Source organism: Sturnira hondurensis, unplaced genomic scaffold (assembly GCF_014824575.4).
Source record: "Sturnira hondurensis isolate 20B ecotype Veracruz unplaced genomic scaffold, ASM1482457v3 Scaffold0006505, whole genome shotgun sequence".
Classification (NCBI taxonomy): Eukaryota; Metazoa; Chordata; class Mammalia; order Chiroptera; family Phyllostomidae; genus Sturnira; species Sturnira hondurensis.
This window is the reverse complement of record NW_028079136.1, coordinates 3282008-3300224: the sequence shown is the minus strand read 5'-3', so window position 1 is coordinate 3300224 and position 18217 is coordinate 3282008. Positions and strand designations below refer to the sequence as shown.

The following is an 18217-nucleotide window of genomic DNA, read 5'->3' as shown; positions in this document are numbered from 1 at the left end:
GAACCCGAAACTGAATGCAACAAAGGTCACCCTGACTCCTACTATAATCCCCTGAGGAATCCTTTTGTACCAGAGTCCAAAAATGTCCAGGAATTAGCTTATGTTTCATATTAAATTGATTTAACGTCTTTTCTCCATTCTCAGAAGAAAACATGTTTAACCAGATGTTTAAGATTGCATGTTGTTCATCACAAGGCTATCTGACCAACTACTTAGTGTTTCTCTGATTCGGGCTGTCATGCCTCACTCAGAACTGGTGTCCACTCATTCAGGCTACAGCACAGCCACGTACACCTGCAAAGTCATGGAGGGTGCATATTGGTCCTGGTCTTTGACTTGCCATGAAGGCTACAGGGGAATCCCTCATTTGGGTTTCTGGTGGTCCTGATTTCTAGTTCTCACACATGGAATTGTGATACACTGGCTTGTTTGTCCAGTTCTGTTATGTGAAATGGTGAAAACCTCTTGTTACAAATAATGATTGAAATGCTAAAGTTTGCAAATAATTTAGAGCAAGAGGAAGGGCATCTTCATAATTGTGCTAGTCTCACTTGTTGGCTCTCTTGAGAGGTTTCTGGAGAAGAAGGAAGCATGTGTGAGTTGTGAGAAACTGAGACCCTGTTGTGCTGGTGAACATTGTTTGCCATGTGTCATGGCAGTAAAAGGTTGATACCTGGAGGATGGGACCCTCAGCCTTAGAACGTCCTCCTTAGGAAAACATTCTTTGCTTCGTGTGTTCTTAACCAGCACACCTGGGATTAACTTTGTACCGCCCAGGCAATGCCTGCTTGCCCAGTGGCTAGTGTCTCTAACATTAAGTTACAGTGATAAGTTTAATTATGGATACTGCACAGGGAGTTAAAAATCCCGCTGAGCATGTCTCAGGGTCTGTCACCACCTTTCAGCCCCCCCTGGGTACTGGACATGTACTTTTAGCTCTCACATCTAGTTTGAGAAGACAATATATTATCAGTTGTATAGATAAGGAAACTGAGGCAGTCAATAGCTAGAGAATAACAGAACTTGAACTCAAGTCTGTGTGGCTCCAAACCCTGTATATAGTACCAGAGAAGAAATTTGCAAGGTCTTATGTACATGTCAGTTGCCTTGTTTAAAACTTGGTAAGAATTTCAAGGTGGTGATGCTGTGAATTCCACAGCGTGTAGACCTAAGAGTTTGCAGTTCACATACCCATGAAGTGGGCCCTGCCCTCCCACCTTTCATGCCCCCTAAAACTGCCCAACAAAGAAACTCATCTCACCAGCCTCCGAAATAAGCCCTGTTTCTGGAGCTCCACAAACAACACCTTGAATCCCCAGCTCCTTGGAAAGTCAGTTGGCTAGAGTGATGTTGGGGCCCCTTCACTTCCAAACAATTCATGTTTATAACACCCGATTCATTATATTTTTATGGAAGTCAGGTAAGAAACAACATAAAAAGGAGCAGGAATGTGTATCCTCCTAGAATATTAAAGTGCCCTCTGAATAAATGGGAACTTGTTTGAACACATCTACAAACTAACACAGTGTTCTCAGCCTTTAATACTTTATATCCTACCAATCACTCTATCAAAGAACCTGAGTCTAACCAGGATGAAAATAAAAAGCCCTCTATTCCCAAGGAAGACATTTATATGCTTACCAGCATTTTCTTATTACAGACTTATCACTCACTGCAAGTTTCAAGGGCATTAAAAATCACAGTAGATATTGTTGGAGGTAAATCTTATGCTGATGGCTTTCAAACAAATAAACAAACTAATAATCCCATTAGTAGTGGAAAATTGTAATAATGTCCGTGGGTATAAATTTTAATGTTAATATAATTACAAAACAGCAAGAAAATTAACGAAAAATTACAGCAGCATTACAGGCAATAATGACAGTGGTGGCTGGAGAGAGTGGGGGAAGGGCACGCTGCGCACTTCTTAGCAGGGAGACAGAGGCAAATGTGCTCTGGCGGGGACTGTGGATTAGCCTGGCAGGTCACAAAGGGTCAACTGGAAGCAGGTGGAGGTGGTAGGAAATGGTAGATGACACCTGGAGGTACGCCAGGGAACAGAAAGTGAGCTGTTGTGTATTCGTTGTTATGAAATTGTTGCTCTAAGACCATTTCTCTTCACCAAGTACACATTTATGGCATGTGTACTGGGTGTCTGGTTTTCTGCTGTCTTCTGGCCCAAAGATGGTACCCCATTCACACCATCTTACTCTCACTAGAAACCTAGGCATCATTCTTGATTCTACCTCCTGCCATAATTTCTGCCTTCTCTCTCAAATTCATCCAGTTAACTCCCTCCTCAGTACTGCCCAGTCCAAGCCGTCCTCATCTCTTGCCTAAATTGTTGCACTAGCCTCCTGGTCCCCACCCCGAAGCCCCCCATCCTCTGCCTGTCATTCACACTGCCCCAGGGCCACTTTGTGACCATGAATCAGGTCATGCCACACCCCCAATTAAGTGTATTAATTTACTTATTTAATAAATATATTAAACACCTACTCAGTTCCAGTCATTAGAGATGATGTGATCATCTCATTTTCTGCCTTCATGGAGTTTACATTCTAGCAGAGGAGGCAAAGAAAACAATTGAATAATTATAAAGTATAAGTGAAATGAAATGGGGGTGTCATAGAGAACTGTGGTAGACAGGGACCTTTTAAATAAGGTGGTCAGGAAAGGTCTTCCTGAGGAGTGACCATTAAACTGAGATCCGGAAGAAATGTGTAAAGAAAAAAAACCATTCTAGATGGTGGCAACAGTGTGTGCAAAGACCCCGAAGTGGGAGAGAGATTGTTGTGCTTGAACAACTAAGAGAAAACTGGCATGGCAAGAGGAGAGAGTGAGGGGCAGCGCGACACATAAGACCAGAGAGTTGAATGTGGGACTACTTTATTGCCATGAGGCAGATACTCACAGATTGGGTGGAGAAGCAGGTAGTTTAGGTAACTATTTGGAAATTACAAGTTTCTTTAGGGGCATGTCTGCATCAGCTGGGGAAATGCAGACCCTGGACGGTGACAGTTCTTGAATGTGCCATTTTCTGCATTTCCCCAGGCTCCACCACTGTCTCCCTTCCTCTCCCAGGCCGGCTGGGTGTCCCTCGAAGGCAGGCACACACTTGTGGGCCTTCCTCACGGCCTCTGTTCATACTCATTCTGCTGTTTCAGTGTGGTCACTTATACCTCTTCTTATACCAGTTTTTAACATGTTTAATTGCTTATACCAGTTTTTAACATGTTTAATTGCTTCCTTCAGGTTATTCTCTTATCTCAGGGTCTTAAAGATTAATGTTCCTTTGAGTTGAACTTGCTTTCTCTCTTCAGGTTATTCTCTTATCTCAGGGTCTTAAAGATTAATGTTCCTTTGAGTTGAACTTGCTTTCTCTCTCTCCCCATCACTAGTTTTCTCATTGGTTTTGGACTGTTTGCTCATCTCTAGTGTGGTGTTTTTCTTTTTTCTTTTTCTTTTCTTTTTCCAGCTGGAGCCTTTGCTCAAGTTGTGGTGTCGTCTTGGGGTGACATTATATCTTCGTCTTGTTCACCTGACTTTTTGTGTCATTTATCAGTTTGAAATTCCCCACTGCATGGCCAGTATGGCCATGAACTCTTTATACATGGGAGAGGCTAGTGCTTCCATTTCTTGAAGGTGAATTTTACTTAAGGGCCTGGACAGAGGTCACGCTTCCTTGCCGCCTTCCCAGGTGATGGATGGAGAGTTTTCTCATGCTCTCATGTTCATAAACAGGGCAACCCACAAGCGCCCAGCTTGATGCAGGGAAGTCTTCTGACATCTCGCCTCCCACCAGCTCAGGACCACCTCCCCTCTCCCCTCATGGCTTACAAACCTCCACTTCTAGCCTCTGCGGCCCATGTACTGGTCCATAGCCCACACAGGTTGCCGTGTACTGGCTCCTGCTTATTGGCCTGGGTCCGATTTTTCTTCCCATTTCAGGCATTTAGGAATTTTCTAAACTCAGTTAGGTATCACTAAAAACATGCCATTATAGTTTGCCTAGTAGTTCCATGTTTGTCGCAAGAGGAAGAACCTTCTGCCTCAGCCCAGTCTTTCGTGTTTCCTGATGTCCATTCAATATCTCCAGCACCTAATACAGCGTCTCATACAGAGTCCGTGCCCAACAAATATCTGAATTGGTTAATCAACAAGCAAGCCACGGATGTCTCTTGCATAAAACCACGAGCTGTGAATGGCTCCTCACTCATGAAAAAAATGAACTAGAGAAAAACACTCCAGCTTTTAGATTCCCTGGACTCAAGGCTTCCCTGCTGGTGGGAGGTCAGATAATGGTAGACCCTCATACTGTTTCATCTCAGGGGGCCTTGCTTTGGCAGATCCCTTAAGCCAGCCAGTAGGATGATCATACCACCTATGGCACAAGAATCAATAAATAAGCAGGTGTTCTTTTTTCTTTAAAATGGAAGTAGTTTATAAGGCCCTGGGAACTGGCAGAAAAGAGAAAACTTTTTTCTCATTTTCTTTGCATCTTTAGAGATGATGTATGTCTAACTAAACTTTTATTTTTCTTGATTGATCTCCTAAAATGTGTTCACTTTCCTTTCATGAAAACCACTGCTGATTTCTGACGTTTTCCATGGATTATAGCATGCTGCCCCAGCTGGTGGAGAAAGTCACACATATACACAAACGTACACACACTACAAAAATAAAGCTCCAGTGATCTCAGGGCTTGTTACACATAATACTGTCTAATAGCTAAAAGCTGTCTAGGGTCATGCCACCCTGAACGCACCCGATCTCATATAATAACTAAAAGCACTGGGTCTGAATCAAGTTTCCCTGGGCTCAGACCCTGGCTTCATCATGTACTGTGTGACTTTGGGCAAGTTACTTAACCCCTCTGTGCCTCAATTTTCTCTCCTATGAAATGAAGATGGTAATAGTGCCAACTTCATTGTTAACTGTGAGGACCATGTGAGCTGATATGTGTAAAGTGCTTGGAGCAGAGCCTGCCCTGTAGCAAGTGCTCACTAAATGTTACCTATAATTACCATGTTGTCTTTCTTGGTTCCCCATTTCCTCATCAGTGAAAGAAGGGGTTTGTCCTAATACTGAAGAGCCCCTACAGAAGCTAGAGAAGTTAATGTTTCTAAAGGTTCAAGTTCATCGTGTGACTCCTCAGCCTGAGAACGGATGCCCACAGGTGGAGGACACAATCTCTTTGCCATCCCCAGGCTCTGCCTCTGCCTGCCCTTCCTCCCCCTGCCAACAAGGTGATCCCCCATACAGCCTAACCCTGTGTCCTAAAGTTGGCCTTAAACAATTTGAGGACAATAACCATGCCCTCAAATAAAAAGAGGAGCCACAATAAAACTCCCTGCCCATTCCAACCCTGTTCCTGTGCGTTGCCTCTTCCCTTTCCTTGGAGCGGCCTTGTCTGGATGCCCCCAGGAGCTAATTCAGTGCCACGTCCAGAATTAGGCCTGCAGACAGCCCAGAAGAGATGTTCCCATATGCACTGGGACATCAGTCAGAGGGTAGAAACGCAGACAAGCCTCCCGACATAAGCAAGGAGGTGGTCCAGTGTAGTCTCCTGATTGCAAGTGACAGCTACTCACTGAAACGGACCCAAGGACAAAGGAAACTCCACTGCAGGGAGAAAGTAGAACTCAGGAGGACACAAGCCGATACTGGGAGCAAAAAATCCTCAGGACAGCCGTAACTAGAAGGCATTCACAAACTGTCACTCTCCCTTCTCCACCCCACCTCCAGCATCTCCAGAGCCCCATGGTTTTTTCTAGGCTCTTCTCTGTGAACGTCTTTCCCCATCCTTTCTCAAGAGACCTGCTCTCTCTCCTTATTTATGTTGCCCAGGGCCCCAGATGGTTACTCCACAACTTTCTTTCTTGGCTTCCCATAAGGAACTAAGCAGTCTGGGTGACTCTTAGCTGAAATACTGGTAACACTGATTGATCATTGGACAATCTGTGCATTGCCCCCCGCCCCGCATGTCTATCTACCCTTAATCCAACCAGTGGCTACCCCGATGTAGGAACCACCCAGCCAATGATTCCATACAGGAGCTGTGGGTAGGGGAGTTTATACTAAAAAAGAGAACTGAAAGTAGAAGTAAGTCGATTGACATTTCGGAGCAACAGTGGATTGGCAAGAATTAGACGGAGTCACAGAACCCCAGCCAATGGACTAGAATTCAGGGCAGGATGTCCTGCCTGCAGGAGGGAGGATCACTAAACAGAACAGACTCAGCACAAATGAGAGGGGACATCACAGAACACCAGGGCGCAGAACTAAGCCAATTAGGTGAGAAGTGCTGGGTCCAGAGATTGGTTCAGCAGTTTAGGTGGGGCCACAGGACATCACTATACCTAAGCATAGAAATTTGGAAAGACAGATCAGAGAAATGGTATGAGCGCTGAGAGCACTGTCAAGGCCACTTATTTGCCTTTGTCCCCTGATGTCTTGTTCCTTAAGAACCATGAAAATAGTGCAGGACAAGTAGGTTAGCTTAATGGGATTTCCTAAGTCTTCAACCTTGAGTAGGTCACCTAAGCCGTAGATTCTTCACTTGCAAATGCTGATAATGAGAATACGAACAGCATATGTTCGTTATGAGATAATCCACATACAGGGCCTGGCTTGAAGGATGAGCTCATTATTTGTCTTATTGCGTGGACAAAAAGTTAAATTGAAAGTATTTATTATCCTATTTTTCTCCTGCCGTCTAAGAAAAGGCCTTTGTTTTACTGGGTGGGAATGCAATTTAAAGAAGAGGTAAACGGTGCAGTGTAGAAGCTGCTTGAGAATGATGACCAATACAAGATGTGAGGGAAGGAGTAGAGCCGGGAAGCCAAGACAGTATTTGAACTGTAAGGAATGAGAAGAGACATATTGGAGCAGCTGCCACTGGAGTGGAAATCAGGGAGAGAAGGAGAGGTCCAAAAAAGGAGCTGGTAAGTGTGGTTTCTAAAAGAAGAACCATCAAAACGGACCTTGAAAATATCATGCTAAGTGAAATAAGTCAGTCAGAAAAAGCTGAGAACCATGACTTCACTCATCTGCGAGACATAAAACCAAAACTCATGGACACGGACAGCAGTGTGGTGATTGCCACGGGCGGGCGGCAGGGGGGCCTAATGAATGGTGATAGAAGATGGTTTGACTTTGGAGGTGAGCACGCAGTGCAATATACAGATCATATATCACAGTAATGTACCCTCAAAGCCTCCATGACCCTATGAACCAATGTCACCTCAATAGATTTAATAAAAATGTAGAGGGGAAAAAGATAATTTTCAGCAGTACACTTGGCAGAACAGTGTGTGATGTAATTTGCCCTCTGCCGCCTCCTCGAGAAACATTCGGCAAAGGCCTACAGTGCTTTCCGAGGCTCCCAGGAGTGCCCAGTTCTGTCTGAGCTACATTAACCTCATTATCTGTGCCTCCTTTGTCCCTCCCTGTCTCATTGAAGGTTTAGCTCCGTGGAGTGCATAGACGTGGGCACTAGTGTTTGATTCAAATAAAGTGATGTAGGAAAGGAGTTAACGATTCTCAGGCACAGACACTTGATACAGAAATTAGAACATCCTTTGAAAGGTGTGGTTTGAGTCACATGAAACCTCTTGTTTGATTTCAGTTGAGTCTTCAAACAAATCAAAATCTCAGTAGGACAAGCAGCCAAAGTGACTCAGTGATGCCTGTTCTTTAACAAAACTGATGCCGGCTGCCTTGGGTGGAAGGCGGCAGAGTTTGACTCTTAACAGCAATTTCTAACCACCCTCCCCTTTTAAACTGGAGCATCACCGAGTCCTGGAAATTTTCCTGAGAGTCTGTCTATGAAAGAAATATGGGACAATTTTATCCAACACTTACAGCTTATTTAACTCACAAAAAAATCCATTTTTACAGCAACTGAGCCAAACTATTGCAAACCAAAGGCAAATATAAATGGGGAATAATTCATCAATTTGCCTCAAGATTTAGAGGGCAGTTTGGCAATATCTATCAAAATTATACAGTTGTTATTATGGCAAAACAACAATTTTTCTTATCTTAATTTTTAAGTGTACATTTAAGTAGTGTTGAATATAGTTACATTACTGTTTGCACATTTTATTTATACCTAAACCCAGTAATTTTCTGTTTAGGAATTTATCTTTCAAAAATATTCTCATGCAAATGTATATGAGGAAGGATATTCATTACAACATTGTTTATAAAGACAAGTGATGGAAAGAAGAAGTTTTTATCAATAGGGGACTGGCTGCCAGACAACTATTAAAAGGAATAAAGCAAATCTGTATATACTGATACAGAATGCTCACCTGTGAGTGCTGTTGGGTGGAAAGAGCTGAACAGTGTCTCTAGCTTCCTACCATCTGAGAAGAGAAAAAGGAGGTGTGCCAGAGTCCAATGGTCATATGCACACACAGAACTTTACATGCACAGAGTGTTACCATGATCACACACCGGGAACTCGTCCCTACAGCAAACTGGGAGACCAGGGGTGAGAATGAAAGAGGTGTTTGCACTTCACCATATGCCCTTTTGTACCATTTGTATATGTACAAGAATGTTATTTAAATAAACAGAGCAAACTTTGGCAAGGCTGAATATTACAAAAAGGCCAATACTCCAAACTTAATCTGTCAATTTAATGTGCTTCCCCCAAAATATCAAATAACTTTTTAAATCACACAAATTCTATGGAAGAACTAAATAGTCAAGAATAGTCAGAAATGCCTTAACAAGAATAGTGATTTGTGGGGAGGAGAAGAGAGAAGACTAGCTAAATCAGACATTAAAACTATATTATCAAACTACATTAAATAAAACTGTATGAAACTAGAGCAGGAATAGACAGATTAATAGAATATACTAGAAAGTCCAGAAATAGACCCAAATTCATTTTAAATTAAGTTTATGAAAAAAGTATGATCTCAATCAGTTGGGGGATGATAGATTATTTAATAAATGATAATGACACAACTGTAAACCATGAAAAAAACAGTTTGTTCCATACCTCGATCCTTAAACCAAAATAAACTCCAAATATATAAAAGACTTAAATATTTTAAAATGAAGAAAACAGGGGAGAATCATTTTTCTAATATAGGGAAAAGTCCCTTCTAAGCATGTTATGAAACCAGAGGTTGTAAAATACTGGTAAAGTAAACTAAAAACATTTTTAATTGTGAAAAAGATTGTTTAAAAAAGATGAAAAACAAAGTGGGAGAAGATATTTGTCCCTCACACAATAACCAAAGGGCTAAATGTTTTAGTATATAAGGAGGTCTTACGGGTCAATTGTAATAAACCAATAGAAACAACAATCAAAATCCATAGACAATTCTCAAAGGAACAAATTAGATGGCTTGCAGATGTTCTGAAGGATGCCCAGCTTTACTCACAATTACAGAAATGCAAATCCATTCACAGAGCTGCAGTTGACAGAGAGACGCAGAAAACCAGACGTTTCGGTATGCTAGTTGTGGCGGTGCAGACTGGTACAACTTTGTGGAGGGCACGTTTTTCCACCTCAGCAGGTCCTGTTCAGGAATGTGTATGTGCAGATACACATAAGTGCATGCTGTTTACCACACATTGTTTGTAACAGAAAGAGTGGAAAAACTTAAATATCCATCAGTAGGGGAACCAGTTAAATAAAAAATGATATTTGAGATTAATCATTACTAAGACAAAGCATTTAGTGAAAACAGAAAGTACAGCAGAGTATTTATAGTGCATTCTGTTTCTGTTATCTCTGTGAAGACATACCCGTACATCTCCTGAAGGATTTATAAGAATATGAATGGTGGTTGCCTCTGAAATGGGGACTGAGATTGTGGAATAGGAATAAGAGGGGAACCTTTCATTATATTGCCTTTGGTGTCTTTTGAATGTTGTCCCATGTTTTTGCAGTATCTTTTAAAAAACTGATTATTTCATAGTTGAAATAAAAATAAAAAGCCAAACACCCAAGCTCAGGAATCTTTGACTGATACCATAAAAGGAAGCACGTTGTGTGTTCTTGGGGGACCGCTGTCCTCTTGGTGACCAGCTGAGCTTCTCTAGACTCTGCTCACGGAGTCAAGCGAGCAGGGTGTCAGCTTTCCTCAAAGGCCCCGGTTAGGACCTGGTCCCAGGGACTAGGCTGCTCAGAGACAGAGATTTATAATCTACGTGGTCCAAAGCAGTTACTCAGAGAAGGAGTGTGAATTGTGGCCATGGAGGAAAGCAAAGGCAAAGTTGGTACCTGGCCTTAGACCTGAGGGGCCAGGACACAAGCAGGAAGACCCCAGAAGCCCAGACAGCGTGGGAAGGGCTGGAAGATGCCCGAAGGCCCTCCTAGCATGTTGGCTGCCACTGGGCCTAGGAGGGCCTGATGTCTTTTAGGATCAGAAAGGACTGGCCAGAACTTTCTCCAGAAAGGCTCCGGGAGTGATCACAGCCACCCCCTCTTCACCTCCAAAACTACCAGGCAGTGTTTCTATATGTTTTAAGTGTTTAACACACTGCAGAAGACAGAACCTTGACTATGGATTGTCCCCCATTCATGGGGCTCTGGTGTGAGCTGCCCTCGTGAGAGTGAGCTCCTAAGTCAGCGTTATGCTGAGTGCGGTCTTGAATGGTGCTGTCCACAGGCCATTCGCAGCCAGTCTGCGATGTGCTGAGCCCAGAAGTGAAGAACAAGCACTCCAAAATGGCAGTTTAACAGTGTCCATGAGTCTAATAATAAAAATATCAGGACCTGAACTTTGTATGCTTTCGTTTTTTCATTTACTTTGTTTTACTATTACATTATAATTATATTTTACCAAAACACTGTCTGCAACAGATTAGATATTTTTTTAGACGACAGCAACAAACTAGTCTTTCAGTACAGAGTTGGGAAGCATTATTTCAGAAGCAAGGACCATTTCCCCACCATGTCTACCTCCAGTACCTGAGTTAGGGTCTGGGGTACCACAGGTGTTAATAATTGTTTATCTGAAGTTACCACAGTCCGCTGTTTTTTGTTTGTTTGTTTGTTTTTGTGTTTGTTTTTGTTTTAGACGAGAAAGCTGAGGCTCACAGAATGTATGTGATGTAATGTGCTAATGGCAGCACAGATCTGCAGCCTGGATCCCTGACTGTAGGGGACCAGTTTGTTTAAGTCTGGCAAATGTGACTCAGCTCTGTATGGAAAACCTACAGAAGCAAAGTGGTGGGCAGGAGCCAGACCTTCAAACTGAGTTTTCCCATGGGAATCAGGCCTAGAAAATGCATACAGATTGTTATGGCTTGGTCTTGCTAAAACTCCATCACCCTGGTCTAAAACAACAAATGTGTATTGTCTATCTTCAAGGTAATATCCAAAGCCTGTATGAGCTTTCCCAAGGACAGAGCTAATCAGCTCATCGCCATTCCCCTCTGCATGTTATTTTCATTTTCTTGATTGTACCTAGAATGTAGACAATAATATTTTATGTAATAGATAATAAATCTTTCTCTGATGTAAGACCCCAGGAAAACAATAAAAGCCTGTCTAGGCAAGGGTCAAGGTGCTCCCCTCTTGAGGGAGTGGCCAAGGCACCCATAGGCACTCTCCCCTTGAGAGAGTAGTCATGCCTGTTCCCCTTTTCTCCAAAGGATTGTTGTCGCCTGTGCATTCATTCTCGATGTCAGCCACAACAGGTGGACTCTGCTGGCCAGGGCCTGCCACACCTGACTTCCTTTCTGGTGCTTGCTTTCCTTTCTGCTAATAGAGAAGAGGGATAGGCAGCCCTGAAAATTGCACCCTGTGTGGACTCAGTCAGTTTACAGAAAAACTTGCATAGCTTTCACTAGACTGTTTCCGAGATAGAGTGGGACTTTCCAATGAGTATTTGCCATCTAGTGGCTAAAAAAAACACACGTGTATGCACCTAGTGTAGATATTCATTCATTCATTTTACTCACTCATTCATTCATGTGTCAAACACAATATTTGGGAAACCACTTGTCCTTAAGGGGCTCTTGCTCTCTTGGGGAAAACTAACATAGACGTAGGTGGTTATAACACAGCACAACTTCTACTAGGAAAGTCAAGCACAGGGCTGATTATGAGCACCAACAGAACTTTCTCCTGCCTCAGAAAGCTAAGGTTTCATGAGCAGAATATTAAAATAAATATTTTGATGCTCAAAAAAATCTCATTTTTCATCTTGCTTTTCCTGGACCATGAGGACCAGGATAGCAGTTTTTGCTGTCACTTCCTTATGTGAGGACAGACTCCTGAACTGAGCATGTTAGGATTGCAGCCAGTACATGCCCTTTGGCTGAATTGGGTAGCTGCCCCAACAGCTGTATCCTTCGCCACCACTACCTCTGGGCTTCAGGTCAGTTTTGAGAATGGCTTGTTCATTTCCCACCTCTTGCCGGAGCATCTGTGGAATGTCCCTTCTGTGCATGCAGTTCTTCAGCTATCTCATCCTGAAATTCTCCTAGAGGTAAGCCTGGCATTCCCCAGGCAAACAAGTTCTTCCAGCCCATAGAAGACACCCTCCATGGAGCCAAGAACCAACCCCCGAGTAGTCCACCTTGCCATCAGTGAAAGAGGTTTGGCATCAAGGAAGAGGGGACGGGTCCGTACAGGGAGGTGGGGGTCATCTCATGAACGGACTTGAGTGTCAGACTGTGGAGATGCCAGTAGACCAGTAGGAGTAGGGCAACCCCTGAGGATTTCTGAGCAGGGAAGTGACCAGAGAACAGGGTATTTGTTCAGTCAGCAGATAATTATCGACTTGTATCAAATAAGACCCAGTGGGGGAGATGCGTGATGTCATCCCCTGGGTTATAATGCACTCTTTACTCCTGTGCAACAACTTGAAGTTCTTGTCTCAGAGAAGGAAAGAAATTAAATTGTCTTTGAAGCTTCAGAGTATATGAAATTAGCTATAGAAATTATAAAGCCATAGTCACACTTGCAATTGTTCTGTAACTGTGTAAACATAACAATTTTTCTTTAGGATAGAAATATGTGAGCCAACAGAAGAAACAGGAGCCCCGCCTCATGGAGAGAGATTCTGCTCCTTTCTCAAGTTCTGTCCCCACATTATAGCATGTCTTCTTGACACCATGTAGCCAATAAAGCTTATGAGGCCTGGCTTTGAGGACTAGAGGAGATGGAAAAGCAAGTAATTTCAAGCTGATGAGCTGTGAGTTTTGTATAAGGTTGCACAGGAGTACTAGGGAGAAGGTATCAGATCCATCTAATGCTGTCTTGAATGAAGAAGTCCACAAAATCATGAGCTGAATTGTAAAGGATGAAGAGAGATTGTCGGTAGACAAAAGGGAAGGGCACACCAGGTGGCATGGAAGTGGGAAATACCTTCCTGAAACTGTAAGGGATGGGAGAGCATTAGGATACCGAGTCAGGCGGGACATAACTCATTCACTCATTGTTTCTGTGAATGTTTCCTGTGTACCTATTATATATGGGCCATGCCCTGAGGTAAGCCAGAAGGCATAGAAAGGTGCATAAGACACAAATCTCACCTTGAAAAAGCTCAAGTACTCAGAGTTTGTAAAAGCAGAAAACTAAAAAAAAAAAAAAGCAGTACACTGCCTTTGCTTCAGGAAAGGAAGGCAAAAGGAATCAAATGATTCTCTCCAAGTCTTGCTATCATTTCCATAGCTTCCACTATTATCTACCCTGTACCAGGCACTATGGTAGATTCCTTACAGACTTAGAGATTTCAATGAATCTTAACAACAACACTGTAAAGGTAGTTATTATTGATTTCATTTACCCGATGAGAAAACCAAAGCCCAGGAAGCTTGGGTAACTAGCCCACGGTCACACAGCTAATAATTTCGGTAGCACTGGAACTTGAGTTCTTCCCTTCTCACTGGTCCTTCACTCTCCCTCGTGTTGCTTCTCCATCCCTGAAAGAGCTTTCCTTCCCCATCTGTATCAGAATTCCTGCCAGACCCCCATAGCCCACCCTGTCGTGATGCCTTTCCTGGTCCTTCCAAGCACGTGCTGTTTCTGTCTTCTTGGATCTTCCAGAGTATCTTGTATCCCAGTTTGGCTCGTTTCCTGTGCTGTGTTATGGATGTCTGCATCTACCCTGGAAGAAAGAGTACAATGGAAGAGTCAGTCTGAGCTGGGCTGTGCCCTGGCCCTACCCCTCTGCTCCCTGGTAGGGCTTTGCATATGATTTATCAAACCTTGATAGGTGTCTGTTGAATTAAGTGGAACACGTTAGCCCTCAGTTTCGTGACAGAAGGACTGCCTTAGCAAAGTCAGCGTTCCACCTCCTTTGTGTCCATGCCCACCACTGGTTCTCCGAACAACAATCTATTTCCCAGTGGGCTCCAGTTATAGTGCCCCTTAATTTATCTTGCCATTTAAAGGCAAAATGACTGCTTCATGAGTCAATGGGTAAAGAAAATCAAAAGTCTATTAACTGTTAAGCCAATGCTATTCCAAAGGGCATTGATCCATCTACGTTATGAGCAGCCTGCTCATTGGTGCCTACAGTTCCTGAGATCAGCTCTCTCCGGGGTAGTAGTAGAGGAATTGGAATCCTTTTCAAAATAGCCTTCAAATGGATAGAAACACATCAGATTCTTATTGAGATCTTGTGGAAGGAGGTGGGGAATAAGAAAGGGGAGAAGATTTGCTTGTCAGTAATAAGTATGCCATAGGATTTATAGATGCATGCATTTAACCAATAAGCACTGACAGATATTTATGTATTTTGTGGAGCAAAATTAATTTATTCTTTAAAATTTAATGAACTCCCTGCAGAACATAGTCAAGAATTAGTGCAAATACAGAAGGTGTGTTCATCTAGCTGATGGTCTGGGATCATGGCTGGGATCATGGTTGGGACTCTCAAAGCCAGGTTTTTCTCTATAACCACATTCGAAATTCGAAGGGCTTTCTTTCTGGAATGGATTTGGGGATCATTTAAAACTCACCCCTACATTAAGGTTAGCGACCCCAATCTTGAGCAGATACATATCCAAAGTACATACACTATCCACACCTACCACAAAGAAGTGGGTCAGAGGTTAACTCCAAAGCCCTCCAAATTAGGGCCTAAGACAACCGCAGTGTTTGTTGCAGGGGAAGTGTCTGGCCTGAGTTAGGGCTTTATTTTATTATTCCAACCTCCAATAGCTTATTAGGTTTACATTCTCCTACTACATGCATTCTTTTACAACATGCATCCTAACTTACCCAAGTCTGGTATATTAACATTTAAGATGCTTTTACTACATCCAGGACGATGCAAGAAGAACCTTAGAGCATTAATTTTCCTCACCCCACTGACACTTCAAGTATTGCGGTTGCCAGATAATTCACTTTTACAAACACTTAGCCTGCAAGGCATTATTAGTATCGTTTTGTATAGTCAATACCCCCCTAGCATTACCCATATACTTACCCTTTCTGTCGCTCTTCCTTCCTTCCTGCATTCCATTTCCCTTCAGGGGTCATTTCCTTCTACCTGAAGTATTTCTTTAACATTGCTCCTAGTGAGAATTGACAGGCAAAAATTCTCACAGTCTTTTTCTGAAAATGTCTTTATTTTCATTTTTTGTCTGAAGGATTTTTAAAGATAAGCTGACAGTGATTTTTTTTTTTTTTTTTTTTTTAGTATTTTAAAGACATCACCCGTCTCTGTCTTTGGCTTTCATCGTTTCCTTGAGGTCACATGTCAGTCTGGCTGCTGCTCTTTTGAAGATAACGTGTCTTTCTCTAGAACTGTTCTGTCTTTGGTTTTCAGCAGTTTTACTACATACTTAGATGTGGTTTTGTTTTTATTTATTTATTCTTGAGGGGAGCTATTGTAGCACTTCTTGAATTCATGACTGGATATCTTTCATCAGTTTTGGAAAATTCTGGCCATTATTTCTTCAAAGATTGACTCTCTCCTCTCTCCTCCCGAGACTCCAATTGCACATATGTTACATTCTGCTGTCATTTCTCATGTTTCTTATGCTTTCGTTTCTCTATTCTCCACCAATTTTCCCTCCATACATTAGTCCGGATATTCCCTAATTCTGTCTTTTGTTGATGTTAAACCTGTTAGCCCTTAATTCCAGTTCTCATACTTATCAGTTCTAGAATTTCCATTTGTTTTTTTTTTTCTACAGGTTCTGGTTTATTGCTAAAACTTTCCATTTTGCTTCTATTTCTTGGAGCATATTACTCAAATTGGTTTAAACCCAGGTATGATAGCTATAATACCTGGACCATCTGTGGGGTGATTTCTAGTTTCTATTTTTCTTGACCCGGTTTCCTGGTATGTCTGATAATTTTTTATTGAATGCCAGACATTGTAGATGAGAAATTGTAAAAGCTCTGGATGACATTATCTTCATCCACAGAAAGATCACTTTAATTAAATCTTCAGCTGGGCTGTTCTGAAGCTAAATGTCACTCTTTGTGGGAGCTGTTTTATTTATGGTTCACCCTATTCCCAAGGTGTAGCTGTTCTGGGGTCCTAACTGGAAGCCTGGAGAGTTTTCCAGTGTGTCTCCTCCTTATGGTTTCTGCCTTCTGATTTTAACCTCAAACTATGAGGCTGCTGAAAGTTGTTTGGCCTCTTAGCTGCTAATCTCTACTCAGGTGTGTGAAATTTCTATCCTGTGACTCTTACAAATCATCAACTGCCTCAGAAGGAAAAACAATGCCAAGTGTTGGACTCACTTCCTGTCCTGCCTTTCTTTTCAGGATCTTGGCTCAAGTGATTTTCTCTCCCCAGGCCTAAGAGATTGCCAAAAGCTATGCTCAGCTACTAGCCTTCTATGGCTGACGGAAAAGCCAATGCCCAGAGGGCGAAAGCAACTCAGGCTATCTGACTCACGTCTCTACGTTTCCCCTCTCTCCAGGATCTTGGCCTTCAAGCTCTGGCTGCATTGAGAGGTCCTCTAATGCTTTGAACCACATTGGTTTGTTTTGTTTCATCTCTATTTTTCAGTTGTTCTTGGCAGGTTGTTTGTCTGATACAAGCTAGTTTACCGTGATTGGGGGTGAAACTAGAATCTCTTCTTTAAGCATTTGGACTCTGTCTCTCCCATATACAACTGTGTCTCTGACATCAGTCAGATCCTTTTTCTTAAACACAATCCTATTTTCCAGTATTGGTACTTATCCTGTAAAGAGCTCTGTCTTTCTAACTGCAATTGTTCAAAGCCCTCCCATTAAGTATGTTGTGTTTATATTTGCTGTTTGTTTCCATTTCTAAGTTCTTTTGGAAAATACAGTATTGCACCAGGTGTGACTTTCTTCAATGTGAGTGCCTTGGCAAAATTCTGCAAAGGGGAAGGGGCTTATAATACTTGAGTACTTTGACTGGCAGGCTTTCCTGCATTGAAGTCTCTCTCCTACTAATCAAAGCATTCTTTGTGTCTAGCTTCTCATTCACATAACCCCACTACAAAGGGACCACCTGCCCTGAGTCTGAACTGAACCTGTCCTGGAATTTTGCTTTCTGACTTACTGATACCTAGTGTATATAAGTGAAAGATGCTAATAAACTTCAGTTTTGGGTTTTTTTCAAATATTCAAACCCTTCAAATTTTTAAATCTCTATAGTTTTAAAATAAATAATATTAAAATTAATTAATTAAAAATAAATATCTAACAGTAGTCAACTATTAGGACTCTGATTCTAAGATATTATTAAATTGTGACACTTTTTAGAGTGTTTGAGACTTTAGGTATGAATCAGAAATTATTTATAGTCACAAATTAGAGGAACATATGAAGGCTAAACTAATTGAAATGAAGGGAAATGCACAGGAAACCAATAGTGATGGAAAGGAAACTGGGACTCAAATCAATGGAATGGACCAGAAGGAAGAATGAAACATCCAACCAGAAAAGAATGAAGAAATGAGAATTCAAAAAAATGAGGAGAGGCTTAGGAACCTCTAGGATATCTTTAAATGTTCCAACATCTGAATTATAGGGGTACCAGAAGGGGGAAAGAAACAGCCATGAGTGGAAAACTTATTTGAACAAATAATAAAGGAGAACTTCCCCAGTCTGGCAAAGGAAATAGACTTCCAGGAAACCCAGGAAGCTCAGAGAGTCCCAAAGAAGTTGGACCCAAGAAGGAACATACCAAAGCACATCATAATTACATTACCCAAGATGAAAATGAAGGAGAGAATTCTAGAAGCAGCAAGAGATAAGGGGACAGTCACCTACCTACAAAGAAGTTCCCATCAGACTATCAGC

General features: G+C 42.2%; 1 protein-coding gene across 1 annotated transcript in view; it reads left to right on the top strand.

Annotated features, from left to right (window-relative positions):
- Positions 1 to 18217, top strand: part of SPON1 (spondin 1) — a 270328-nt gene that overhangs the window by 160936 nt on the left and 91175 nt on the right. The window lies entirely within an intron of this gene.